The sequence below is a fragment of the Rhodamnia argentea genome, chromosome 2, assembly GCF_020921035.1.
Source record: "Rhodamnia argentea isolate NSW1041297 chromosome 2, ASM2092103v1, whole genome shotgun sequence".
Lineage (NCBI taxonomy): Eukaryota > Viridiplantae > Streptophyta > Magnoliopsida > Myrtales > Myrtaceae > Rhodamnia > Rhodamnia argentea.
In genome coordinates this window covers 18,655,336-18,668,689 of record NC_063151.1, presented here as the reverse complement: position 1 = coordinate 18,668,689, position 13,354 = coordinate 18,655,336, and the positions used below count along the sequence as shown (strand labels likewise).

The 13,354-nt window shown below is 38.5% G+C and overlaps 1 pseudogene; it reads left to right on the top strand.

Moving 5' to 3' along the window:
- Positions 1-3,242: 3,242 nt before the first annotated feature.
- Positions 3,243-4,930, top strand: LOC115747937 (annotated as a pseudogene).
- The last annotated feature ends 8,424 nt before the right edge of the window (positions 4,931-13,354 follow it).

The window sequence follows — 13,354 nt, the reverse complement described above, 5'->3', positions numbered from 1 at the left end:
TCCTGATACCTAAAGTTGATGTTCCTGAACCATTGGAGCACTTCCAACCTATTAGTCTCTGTAATTTCTCTTTCAAAATAAAAATGAAGGTAATCGTTGATCGGTTAAAGAATATTATGTAAGTATTGACTTCGTCCAATCAAGTAAGTTTCGTCCTGGTCGTCACATTTAAAATGATATAATCATCGCTCAAGAGATAATTCATTCGATGCGTAGGATGAAGGGGAAAAAGGGATACATGTTAATCAAGGTATATTTGGAAAAGGCTTATGTTACATTGAGCTCGGATTTCATTCGAGAGACTTCAGATGGCTGGACTTCCTGGTTCTTCGTAAATTCATCATGCGATGCATCACCAACAATAGTATGCAGTTTCTCTACAATTGGGAGCTAACGGAAAAGTTGCGAGAAAAGTGTCGAAAAAATCCTAATCCTATTGCATCGGTGTCAATTCAGTCATAAATCTTTTTTTGGTGCTAATTCAATCCTAAACTTTTTGCATTTGTGCCAATTCAATCATAAATCATTTTCATTTGTGTCAATTTTAGTCCTAAAATTTTTGTATTTGTGATAATTGAGTTAATCTAGCCAATTTTGACCGGAAATCACCGACGTAAACTTCGTCCTATGTGACATGGTTGGCGTTGATGTGGATATTTTTAAATTTTATTAAAAATATTATTAACGTCTAATTATGTATAATATTTTTTTCTATTTTTTTTTATTTTTCATCCTTTTCTTTTCTTGCACTTTTTTTTTATTGGGGGGTGGCAAGGGTCGCCGGCCAACCCCCGCCGGCCTTGAGTGAGGGCCGCCACACCCTCGCCTCACCAAAGACTGCGAAGGGCTTAGCCCACCGGCGAGCCAAATCCGGGGCACTAGTGGCCGTCGACCAAGATCACAAGACCTCGGGAAACCCTTAGCGAGGGTCGTGCAACCCTAGGTAACGAGGCTCGAGGTGGCACGACCCGGGCGGGCATTGTTTGGGTCTCACCTGCCTTTCGCCGGCTGCCAAATCTAGTCTCGTTGGCCCTCGCCAACCACCCTCGCTCAAGAAGAAGATGAACAGTAAATCTAGGGTTTTATTTTTTTAAAAGGGGTAAATAAGATTTTCGAGACAAAATAGGCAATTGACTATTTTCATTAATTGGGGTCTTTTAGCATTTCGAAAATGTTGAAACCCAAATTTTCTCCAATTTGCTTAGTCTCACTTTGTGTTATTTAATCCTAAAACAAGTTTGCGTTCTTTTCTCTATTGTAATAATCTCATTATAGTTAAGAAACTGTCGCTTAGAAACAATTATTCAAAGGAGACGATATGATTGATTGTTTGGCATTCTTAACCTTTCTTGTGAAGAAATAAATATTCGGCAAAAGGACATAAAAATGTCAAAATTTGTGGCCGGATCACTTAAGTGTCAAACTGGAGAAAAATCAATCACTTAAGTGCCAAATCGGAGAAATTCCGCCAAACTAATTACATAGCATTTATTATTAAATCATTAAAATTACGGGGCAATTTTTTTAAAAAAAAAAATCAGTCTATCCTCGTTGCAAGTTCTTTAAAAAATTCAGTCCATGTGGACTTCTAGACTTAAAAATAAGATATAATTTAAAATAAATTAAATTGAATTTAAAAATCAAGCTAAAAAACTTAAAAAACAAAAAAAAAACAAAAAGAAAGTTTAAAAAAATAATTAGCGCTTGCAGTCCTCACTAGTCACTGCTGCCAATCCCTTTTCGTTCCTTTTTTTTTATATAGTTTTTTAGCCTATTTTTCAATTTTTTTTAGTATTTTTAAACTTTTAGCTTTTCTATTGCTTATTGAATTTTCCGGTGAGCCGCATAGGCTTAAGTTATTATTAGAAAATATGCCACGTAGGATTTTCAGCCAAGCATATCGGAGTTAGTACATAAGTGATCACTTCTCAAAAAAATTGATACTTAAGTGAGCCGAAAAAAAAGTTTGACGCTAAAGTGAGCGCCATGCACAAATTTTAACACTTCCGCCCGAGCATGGATATTCACATGTAGATTCACTTACAATGTTTTCCATAATTTTTTTTCTAAACTTTCAAAAAAAAAAATCCTTTCGACAAAGAATGGAGGATAAATAAAAGGTATTTCATTTCTTTTATTTTAGCTTTTCTATTGCTTATTGAATTTTCCGGTGAGCCACATAGGCTTAAGTTATTATTAGAAAATATGCCACGTAGGATTTTCAGCCAAGCATATCGGAGTTAGTACATAAGTGATCACTTTTCAAAAAAATTGATACTTAAGTGAGCCGAAAAAAAAGTTTGACACTAAAGTGAGCGCCATGCACAAATTTTAACACTTCCGCCCGAGCATGGATATTCACATGTAGATTCACTTACAATGTTTTCCATAATTTTTTTTTCTAAACTTTCAAAAAAAAGTCCTTTCGACAAAGAATGGAGGATAAATAAAAGGTATTTCATTTCTTTTATTTTAGCTTTTCTATTGCTTATTGAATTTTCCGGTGAGCCACATAGGCTTAAGTTATTATTAGAAAATATGCCACGTAGGATTTTCAGCCAAGCATATCGGAGTTAGTACATAAGTGATCATTTTTCAAAAAAATTGATACTTAAGTGAGCCGAAAAAAAAAAATTTGACGCTAAAGTGAGCGCCATGCACAAATTTTAACACTTCCGCCCGAGCATGGATATTCACAGTAGATTCACTTACAATGTTTTCCATAATTTTTTTTCTAAACTTTCAAAAAAAAATCCTTTCGACAAAGAATGGAGGATAAATAAAAGGTATTTCATTTCTTTTAATTTCACTAAAAACCAAATAGGTATATGTTAGAGTGGGGAGAACTCCATGTATGTTTTATGAATTAAAAGACTAACCATTGGGTGGTAGGACGGCCGAATTAAAACCTCAAATTAACTCGTACACAACCTTTTAATGTATGCATCTTGATTTCGTAGTCCTTTTGGAGTTGAAGGGTCTCAATTGCAATTGTCCCCTAAGTTGAACAACCTTCCTAAGTTTCTCCCCAACTTTTAACTCCAACTTTTGGAAGAAAAAAAAAAATCCAACTCAAGCTCTAATAAAAAAATTCAACACCTAATGTATAGATCTTGATTTCGTAATCCTTTCGGTGTTGAAGGGTCTCAATAGCGGATGCATTATTGAACATTATTTTTTGTGGTCGAATCATTATTGAACATTTATTATTAAAGAAAGACCATTGATGCTTGGTTCGTCGAATATAACAAGCCAAGCAGCAGCATCTTCAACACATGAGAGCCAGAAGCAAGAATCTCTCCCTTTTGCGACGGACCGTCGCAAGGTACCAAAACCCAGCAACAATGCTTCTCTTCTTCTTGCTCTTCCTCGCCGCCGGCACCAACCTCTCCTTTGTCCATCCTCAACCACTCCCTCCGAGCCCGAGCCCAAGTTCCAGTCCACGCCCCAAAAGCATCTTCCTCCTCGCCGGGCAGAGCAACATGGGGGGCCGAGGCGGCGTGGTCAACGACTCTTCCACCGGGTGGATCCAGATGTGGAACGGTGTCGTCCCTCCCGAGTGCAGCCCCAGCCCGTCTATCCTCCGGCTCGCGGCGAACCTCACGTGGGTCGAGGCGCGGGAGCCGCTCCACACGGACATCGATGTGAACAACACGAACGGGATCGGCCCGGGCATGGCGTTCGCCAACGCCATCCTGGGCCAGGATATGAGTCTCGGCTCGGTGGGGCTGGTGCCGTGCGCGGTCGGCGGGACGAGGATAAGCGAGTGGGCACGAGGATCGTTCTTGTACGACCAGTTGATAAGGCGGGCACGAGCCGGGACGAGTGACAGCGGGACAATCAGGGCGCTCTTGTGGTACCAAGGAGAGAGCGACACGGTGGCGGAAAGCGACGCCGCGCTGTACAAAGGGAGGTTGGAGAAGTTCTTCACGGATGTGAGAGCTGACCTGCAGTCGCCTGAGCTACCAATTCTCCAGGTGATTGTAATTTCTCCTTTTATGCTTCAATTTCGGAATTAATCCCTATCTTTCACTTTAGATTAATTCACACAGACTATGATAAATTTATAAATGAAAGTCGTTATTTAATTAAACCCAAGGCGATCATCTCGATTTGGTAGGTTAGTCTATTTCTTATTCAAGACCAGACAGATTATATTTAGAAAGGCATTTTAATAGTAATAGTTTGCAAAATTGGACCGCACATTTAATTGGATTAAATCGTACATCAAGAAATAGTATTATTCACACTAAATATTTCACAAAAAAATGTAACATTTTCATGCATTTTTAATTCGCCTTAATGCAGCACATTTCTTGCTTATGCTCCATTTGTTTTTGCGAAAAATGAATGAAATGAAAAATATTTTCTTAAAACTGATTTCTTGTATTGCTCACAAAAATATATGAATAAAAAAATTTTGTAGCATCCATAAGAAAGTTTAGACATATAAAGTTGGAGGTGATGAAAATATTTTTTCACTGAATAATTATTTTAAATGATATAAATTATCACAATTAGCAAAATATATTTCAAATTATTCATTTTTTGCAAAAATAATGAAATTTTAATTGCATGTTTATTCTCTATTTGGGAGCAGGTAGCTATCGCGTCGGGACAGGGACCTTTCACCGAGATAGTGAGAAAGGCCCAGCTTGGGCTTGACCTACCGAATGTGCAAACCGTCGATGCCAAGGGACTGCCTCTTGCACCCGATCGGATCCACCTAACCACCCCGGCTCAGGTCCGGCTTGGCCGGATGCTGGCCGACACTTTCCTTCATCCATGTCTCGCTCCTCTTCGCTCGTGAGTGAAGCTTCCACAAGTGGTCCAAATTTGGTAATCCATGTTTTGGCGTTCTTCATGTGGAAATTTGTTAGAGCAGTTTTGATGAACACGTGATAAATGATTTTGTGGATTAGATGGTGATTAATGATTGTCTTGGACTTGGACCCAAAATTGCTGAAGAGTGTGGAGAAACGTGAGACGCAACTTTCGTTTAGATGGATATACATGAAAAATGAGATAATTGCTATTTCAGTTCTAAATTTATCCCAAAGTCTTGAGTGAAATTTTAATATAGTCTTTCTAACCAATTTTCACATGATAAAAATTGAATGGCAGCCTAATCATCCCCGGCCGTTTAACGTGTCACAACGAATGATCCGACGTGGATAACTTTACTCGAAATGACGTCATTTTGCTTAATTCTATGAACTTTCTAACTTTTCTCCGTCTTTTATTCATCATATTTTCCTTTTCTTTACATCGGAATCATCTTCATCATCCCCTCCTCACCCACCAGATCAAGAACCTACGCCGGTCGATCCATCCCATCTTCCGGAGTCGCCCGAGGCTCAACCCTAACATTGAACTATAAATTCATGGCCATCACGCGAAATCACAAGAATCTTATCAACGGCAATAACAAAAGTGGTCACATTCCTATGCAGTGTGACCAAAAAGGTAGGTAAAACATAGATTGTCTAAGCTAACAAACTAAAGCTTCTAAACTTCCTGGACCTTCAGAATTTTGTATGGTGAAGTGTTGACATGGATGGACCTGCAACATATATCAGATCTTCAGTCAACGGATTTGATTGTCGGTGCGACCAGTAGGAAGGGTACTCTTGGAAATGAAATGGGGGGAACTGGGGTAACCTGTTGTCAAAGGTTGATTTGTTATTTTATTATTTGAGAAGGGTATCTTTGGAAATTAAAAAAATGGGGAAACACCTCGTTCATTTTCAATATTAGGGTATGCCATAACAAACCATTTAGCCAACTCTACCGAATTATACTCACACTTTTGAAAGAACTTTACGCACGCAATGTGGAAATATCGAGAGGAAGGAGAAGATGAAGATGCCCCGTAAGCATACCTCCTCTTCGAGGTCACAGCTTCCAATTTTCTCAGTTGAGTACATGCGATCAACTTGAAAGGGATGATTGTCTTAAGCTCGCCCAAATCTAGATAGGCGGCCTCGCCCTGGTATGCGATGGTGTGGACAAGGCCATGGCTAGGCTAGCCTCGCTCAGATCTGGGTAAGGCAGCCTCATTCGGGGCCACATTGGCTTTCTCTAGATCTGGGCAAGGGTGTCGCCCCTCTTGATACCCAAAATTGATGTTCTTGAACCATTCGAGTGCTTCCGGCCTATTAGTCTCTATAATGTCTCTTTCAAAATAAAAACGAAGGTGATCGTTAATCCGTTAAAGGATGTTATGTTAGTATTGACTTAGTCCAACTAAGTGAGTTCCATCCCCGGTCGTCACATTTAAAACGATATAGTCATCGGCCAGGAAATAATGCATCCAATGCCTAGGATGAAGGGGAAAAAGGGATACACGTTAATCAAGGTAGATTTGGAAAAGGCTTACGGTAGATTGACCTGGGATTTCATTTGAGAGACTCTTCAGATGGCTATACTTCCTGGTCCTTCGTGAATTCATCGTGCGATGCATCACGACCAATAGTATGCAGTTCCTCTACAATGGGGAGCTAACGGAAAAGTTGCTTTCTCATTTAATCTTGAATCTGGTTGAGAAGGGTGATTGGAAGCCGTTTCAAACTCGTCGACAAGTCTTGTAATTTCTCACTTAATGTTTGCAGATCACCTTCTATTATTTGCTAAGCTTCTGTTGAGTTTTTTTTTTTTTTTTTCAAAAGGAAATTTTTCATGTCAGATGAAAGAGAAATACATAACTTCAACACAAAACCAATCCCAAAGAGTTACAGTCCACCCCAAAGTTGAAACATAAATCAACTTAGTACAGTCTGCCCAACCTCACTCATTTCACCGGAACGGATTTTCCATAGCATTACAAGACAACTGGTGGCCAATCACTGAAACTCGTATCATCATCTGCGATAAGCACAAGCTGAGATTTACCTCTCTGTTAACTACGGCTTTACCAAAAGGCAGTGTGCGCCAAAGTTCGGCATCCCCAACACCATCATCGTATATAGATAACAACAACACCGAAAAATTGAAAGAGGACAAATAACTTCCTGTCGATCCCATATCTACATCTAGATGAAGATAGAAGAGTACCCAAATCTAGATTTAATTCTAAATCGGGAGAGAAAAGCTGTAAAACACATACTAGTTAATCACAAACAGTGTCTCCAATATGCCTCTGGTCAGAAGGTAAATGTCAATAAATCTAAACATTTTTGCTCCAAGAACGTCCCCTGACAACAAATCAGCACAGTAGGAGGGTTCTCACTTACCAGTAATCTTGACAAATATTTAGGAGTGCCTCTACTTTATGGATGAGTTACTCGTAGGACAAACCAACCTATTGCTGATGCACAGTAAATTAGGTGGTTGGAAGGCTGAAGTCCTGTCACTTGCTGGAAGAATCACTCTAGTTCAATCTATTGCTATCACTATGCCTGTAGATGCGATACAAGTTGCAAAACTGCCTGCTTTTAACATGCCAAGTTGAACGAGATTGTCGAAACTTTATTTGGGAAGATGTTCTGGAAAAAAAAGAGGTACTTAGTAGGATGACAGAAGCCAAAGAATTGTGGAGGGCTAAGAATCCGCAGTTTAAAGACATCTAACAAAGCGTTCCTTTCAAAATTAAGATTGGTTCTTAGTTTCGAAACCAAAATCCTTGTAGGTAGCCTTTATTCGAGACAAATATAAATGTTTTGGGCTATTACCTGATTTTCTTGCAACTCGCTCTTTACTCTAGCAATCTATCAGTGATGTCCGGTCCCCTAGTTCATTGGATTGCACCATCTGTCATGGTCCAAACCTTGACAGTCTTCTTGTTGAGTTTGTCTGGAACGGCCGATGGAATCTCCAAGCCTAACAAATGGTCTCCCTCAGTCAATTTTGATGCGGATCCAGCCTGTGCTACCCCCTTTAGATTGTGATGGTGACGACTTAAGGCGCGAATGAGTGTTGGCTGGGTCCCTCTCATTTGTGGGGCCCAGCTAGCAAAATAAAAGAAAACAGAAAAAGACAAAAAGAGAAGTAAAGCCAAAAGTTAAAAAAAAAAAAGACAAAAGCAAGGAAAAAGCAAAAAGAAAGAAAAGTGGTGGGCTGTTGTCTTCGTGCATGTGGTGGCCGAGAGTGTGAAAAACAGGGGAGGAGAGAGAATCGGTTCGGTGAAAGAGAAACCGAGAGAAAAGAAGTGAAGAAAATAGGTGCAACTTTGCGATCCCAATTCGAAGGTCAATCCTCGACGGAATTGACTCAAATTTGAGTATGTTGTTCGTGAGGCCGAGGTCTACGAGTTGATAGGTTTCATTCGTTGAGATTCGTCTCCGAATTCTCTAATCGCGGTTAGGATTTTCTTGCCCCCTTTTATATTGTTCCACCTTTGTGGTGAGGAAATGCTCTCGTAAGCTTGATGTTGAGCCTCTAGTATATGACTAGAGAGAAACGCTTTGTTTATCCTACTATTCTTAGTGATTAGTGGAATTTTTTGGGTCATCCATGATTCTTTCCATTTTGAATTTTTCACATAAATCCTGGGTCATCGTCTCTTTATTATTCCGCTATCATATTTACATATTGCGATGTCGTTTTTGTGACATCCTAGATCTTAGGGTCATATTGAGCCTAGGTCATGAATAGATTACAACTTAGAATCATAATTGATCATGGTGAAGATAGTTAGACACTTGAACATATTGAGTCTAAAGAGTCGATTATGCTCTCAATTGTGTGGTGAGCATAGACTAAGTATAAAATCAATATGAATCTAATTGATCTGCCATGAATTGACTCCAATAATAGCCGGAGACATCGCCAAGTCACGCCAAGTCTTGAGTTTGGCTAAGTCACCTAGTGTACGCAAATGGGCAAAATGAGATACTATTCACGCCCAACATGACTCGGTTGTAAACCGACTAAGAAAAGTGACTCAATCTGACATCGATTAGAGTGGGACGAGTGTCCCAACCCATGATAAGTTCGCTGTTTAATCTCTGTTCGAATTTTGAAAAGAATCATGTCCAATAATTAAAAACTAACGATCAATCGGATCTTTGACTAGTTATAGCTCATGATATTAGGGTTGCGTATGGTAACGTTTCTATTCCCGAAACAACTTTTAGAACAGAAACATTAAATATATATTGAAATTAAAATGTCTTTATCTTTTTAACTTACTAAATCAAATTAAATCGCATTTGTTCAATTTACTCAATCAAATTGGACCACTATATGTATAAGTAATTTATGCACGATTTATCAAATGATGATATGGACGAGATCAACTATAAAAAAAAAAAAAACTAAAAGAGAAGACGAATTGGAATTAGGCAACGAGAACATCAAATATTTTTTCTATAGATATGAAAAATTACAATTATGAATTACACGTAAATGTTCCCAAGTAGTTAAAAATATGATTACCTTTAAATGGGGATCTTAGAAAAATATTAATTGCACTTTGAGTGAAATCGGGGACTAAAATGAAAAATATTTGTGCATTTAGGTCCTTTTAGTCCAATTGTGCAATTTTTGCAAACATGAGGACGGAAATGAGATGCAAGGTATCAAAATCTCATGTCATGACTCTAAAAGTAAAAATTTTTGGCTAAAATGATTTAAAATGAAATTTTTTAGTCGATTTAGGATTATGTTCAATGAAGAAGCATGTGGTCCCAAACTAAATTTTTTTAAATTTAAGAGACCAAAATGAAAAGGGAATTAAAATAAGAATATGGAGTATTTTTGCACATTTTTCTGACCACGAATGCTATTTTTCCTTATTTTCGGCTATTTTTATAATTAAAATAAATCTGCAAAATGTCAAATATTACAAAAAATATTTTTTGTAAAAAATTAGTTGCTAAGGCGAGGCAAAAGCTTCCAAGGTTGATTTTGTAATTTTATGAATTTTTTTTTTCATATTTTTAATTAATTTTTAAAATGAAATGATCAAAAATCAAGTGTCAACATCAAGCAAGAACAAAAGAGAAAAAAGTGTGTTCAAAAACAAAATTGTTCCCAATTGTTTCTAAAAAATGTTCCAAATGTATTTCTAAAAAATGTTCCAAATAACATAGAAGCAAGTTTTTCTTGTTTCTTGTTTCTTATTTCTGCTCTAAAAGTGTTTCTGTTTCTCAAAAGTGTTCCCTGAACACTTTGGAAACACTTTTTTACCATACGCATTTCTATTCCCAAAGTATTCCGGGAGCACTTTGGAAACAGAAACACTTTTTCTAGAACGTTACCATACAGACCCTAGAATGCCCAAATTGTCATTAATGATAATCTTAAATTAATCCATTTCATTAGAGAAACTTAATTGCCATAAGAAAAGAATTTTTAGCACCAATAAGAGGTTAACACCTCATGGGGCGTGTGTGGCATAATGAAGAATATTCTAGACACATGATTACATGAGCACCATAAGGAAGCGTGTAGAAGGTTCTAGACACATATCCATGGGACAAGGAGATGACGCCACATAATAAGGGGGCGTGTGGCATATTTAGAAGGTTCTATTGGACAATTCATCAAGCTAGGATCATAGGCCCTATGGACCTAGCTAGGTGGCTGAATATGAACGAAACCATATGGACCAATGGACATTAGACATATACCTAGTCTAAGAACATAGGTGACAAGGTAGATGAGCTATAAGGGCCATGTGGCAATATGGAGTATTCTAGACGCACGCCTAATCATTACTTCTTCTAATGATTAGATTAGCTTGGGGAACAAGGTAGAATAAGATGGCGTCACTTGGAAAGTAAATAAGACAAAATTGGCTTAGAAAACAAGAAAAAGAGTCCGATGGTACCATGTGGAAAGTGAATAGGATGAAACCGGCTTGGGGAGCAAGTCAAGGAAGCCTATAAATAGGCTAAGCACCCCTCATTTGCATGCCACTTCCCCTCCCTCTCTACTTTTCCTCTCGACTTCACCATTTCACCGCCACCACCATCACACCCCCATCCTCACGCCCATGTTGAACCACCGACCATTGTTTGTGCTTCAACTTCTCACTTTACTCTTTTATAGTTCTTGCCAACAAGTAGGTAAGTAAATTTCTAAACCTTTGTGAAGGTGTGCGGTTAGTGCTCAACTTGTGCGCTTGCATGAGAAATTGTGATCTTGCATGCTTTTACTAATGACTCGCCGCTTATGGTGGTCGAGATTACCGAACTAATATGATATGACTGAACTGTCTCATTTATGAGCAAATATATGCATCTCGACCATGAGATTTGGCATGGGACAAATTGATTGGAACGACAGAAGTATTTATTTGAGTCATGCATGGGTTGCCCTATAGGATGCCTCGATATATTGGTAAGATGCACGTCGAGATGCCTCGTCCAAGAATGAACGGGTGGGCCTGCAAAAAGCGCGGGACGAATTGAACTGATAGTGATTGCATGCTTGTTTATAATTATTTATCGAATTGAGACAAGAAGCTCTCTTCTGGGTTATGATTTGATTGCATGTTACATGAGTTGTTTGTTAGCCAATCTCCTTACATGGGTTTAAACATTTACTTGCCGAGAACTCGTTTCTCATTCATTTAACTTTTCGGACTTGTAGGCATGGCAACTGTTCCACCCTCACGCTTTGGTCTCATAATGTCCATGGAAGTTACTCATTGATGTTGTAGATTTAGATAGCAATACAATCTTTAGGCGCTATATGACTACCTTGTTTGTGGAGGAGGGACTGGATCACTCATCGTTATGTGGCATGGTATGTGAAGCTTGGAGGAGATCTGCTAGGTCCTATTCACAACTTCAACGGACCGCCGGGTTTCAATGATGGTGGATGGCCTCGTGATGCCCGAGGTGAAGATGGAAGATTTACCTTTTTGGACTAAAGGTAGGAGATGACTTTTTTTTTTTTTTGGAAGCTGTCTTTCGATACCATTGCTCCTAGAGGCGTTAGGTGTAACCGAGCCTTATTGATGTAATCATATGCATAGATATGTGCTATGTACTAATAATACTAGATCTGATATAGAAAGTAGATATTGGAAAAAGGAGGGATTAATCTACTAATGAATTACTAGGTTATGTGAACTGATTGCTCTTTCATTAGTAGTAGTATGTTTACACTTCCGTATAAATGAATCACCAAATAAAAATAAACAAAGGGACGAATCGAGGTTCATGTGCCTAGGACATCAATAAACCTCCCCCGCAACACCAAGATCTTCGGCCTCTAACAAGTGTTGAGGTCAAGTCAAGGTGTTATAGTTTTTACTAGATATATATATTGTTGGTTGTTGTTGGAGTTAAGTTGATTGTGATCGGTTTAGTCTCGGGTGAGATTTTGATCCTAGATTGGTTTAGTTTGAGGCGAAGTGCTACCCGTTTTCCCAACAAAGTGATATCGGAGCTTGAGTTGAAATTCTAGTATTAAATGGAGGATACAAGTGGCACCATGTTTAAGTTAAATGCCTCGAATTAATCTATATGGAAGCCTCGAATGGAAGATATGTTATATTGCAAAGATTTGTTTGATCCCGTCGATGGTGATGAAGCTCAAGGAGACAAGGAAGACAAAGAGTGGGAGCGAATGAATCGAAAAATAGTTGGGTTTATTCGACAATGGATTGATGATAGTGTGTTTCACCGTGCTACCCAAGAAACGAAAGCGGATACTTTGTGGAAGAAACTACAAGATCTCTATGAGAGGAGAACTTCACCAAATAAAGCTTTTCTAGTTAAACGACTTGTGAATTTGAGATACAAGGAGGGGAGTAGCATGTCGGAGCACTTGAGTGAATTTTAAGATGTTGTAAATCAATTGAAAAATTTTGAGATTGACCTTGGTGATGAATTGCAATCATGTTTGTTGCTTGATACTCTTCCCAATAGTTGGGATTCTTTGGTTGTGGCGTTAAACAATTCGACTCCTTACGGTGTGATTTCTATGAGCGTGGTTAAAGAAAGCTTGTTCAATGAAAACACAAGGAGAAAAGGCTTGAATTATGCTTCTAGATCGGAGGCACTTATCATAGAAAACAGAAGGAGAAGTCAATCAAGAAAGTTTCAAAGTAATGACATGGGCAAGTCAAAAGGAAGGTCGAAGTCAAGGCTGAGGAGGTGTGTGAAGTGTTACAATTGTGATAAGATGGCACATTATGCCAAAAAGTGTTGGCAACCAAAGAGAGATAAATCCCATTATAGAAATGGAGAAAGAAAAAAAGAAGAGAATCGAGCTACAGCGGCAGTTGCATCCAAGGGTGATATTGTGTTCATTTGTGACGACGGTTGTGTAAACCTCACATGCCAAATCCTCCTACCGTATTGGGTGAAAATCACGGGAGAGAAGTGCATGGAAATCATGAAGAGGGTAAATCCTCACAGAATGTTGATTCTTCAGTTGAAACATGTGAAACAATTGAGCA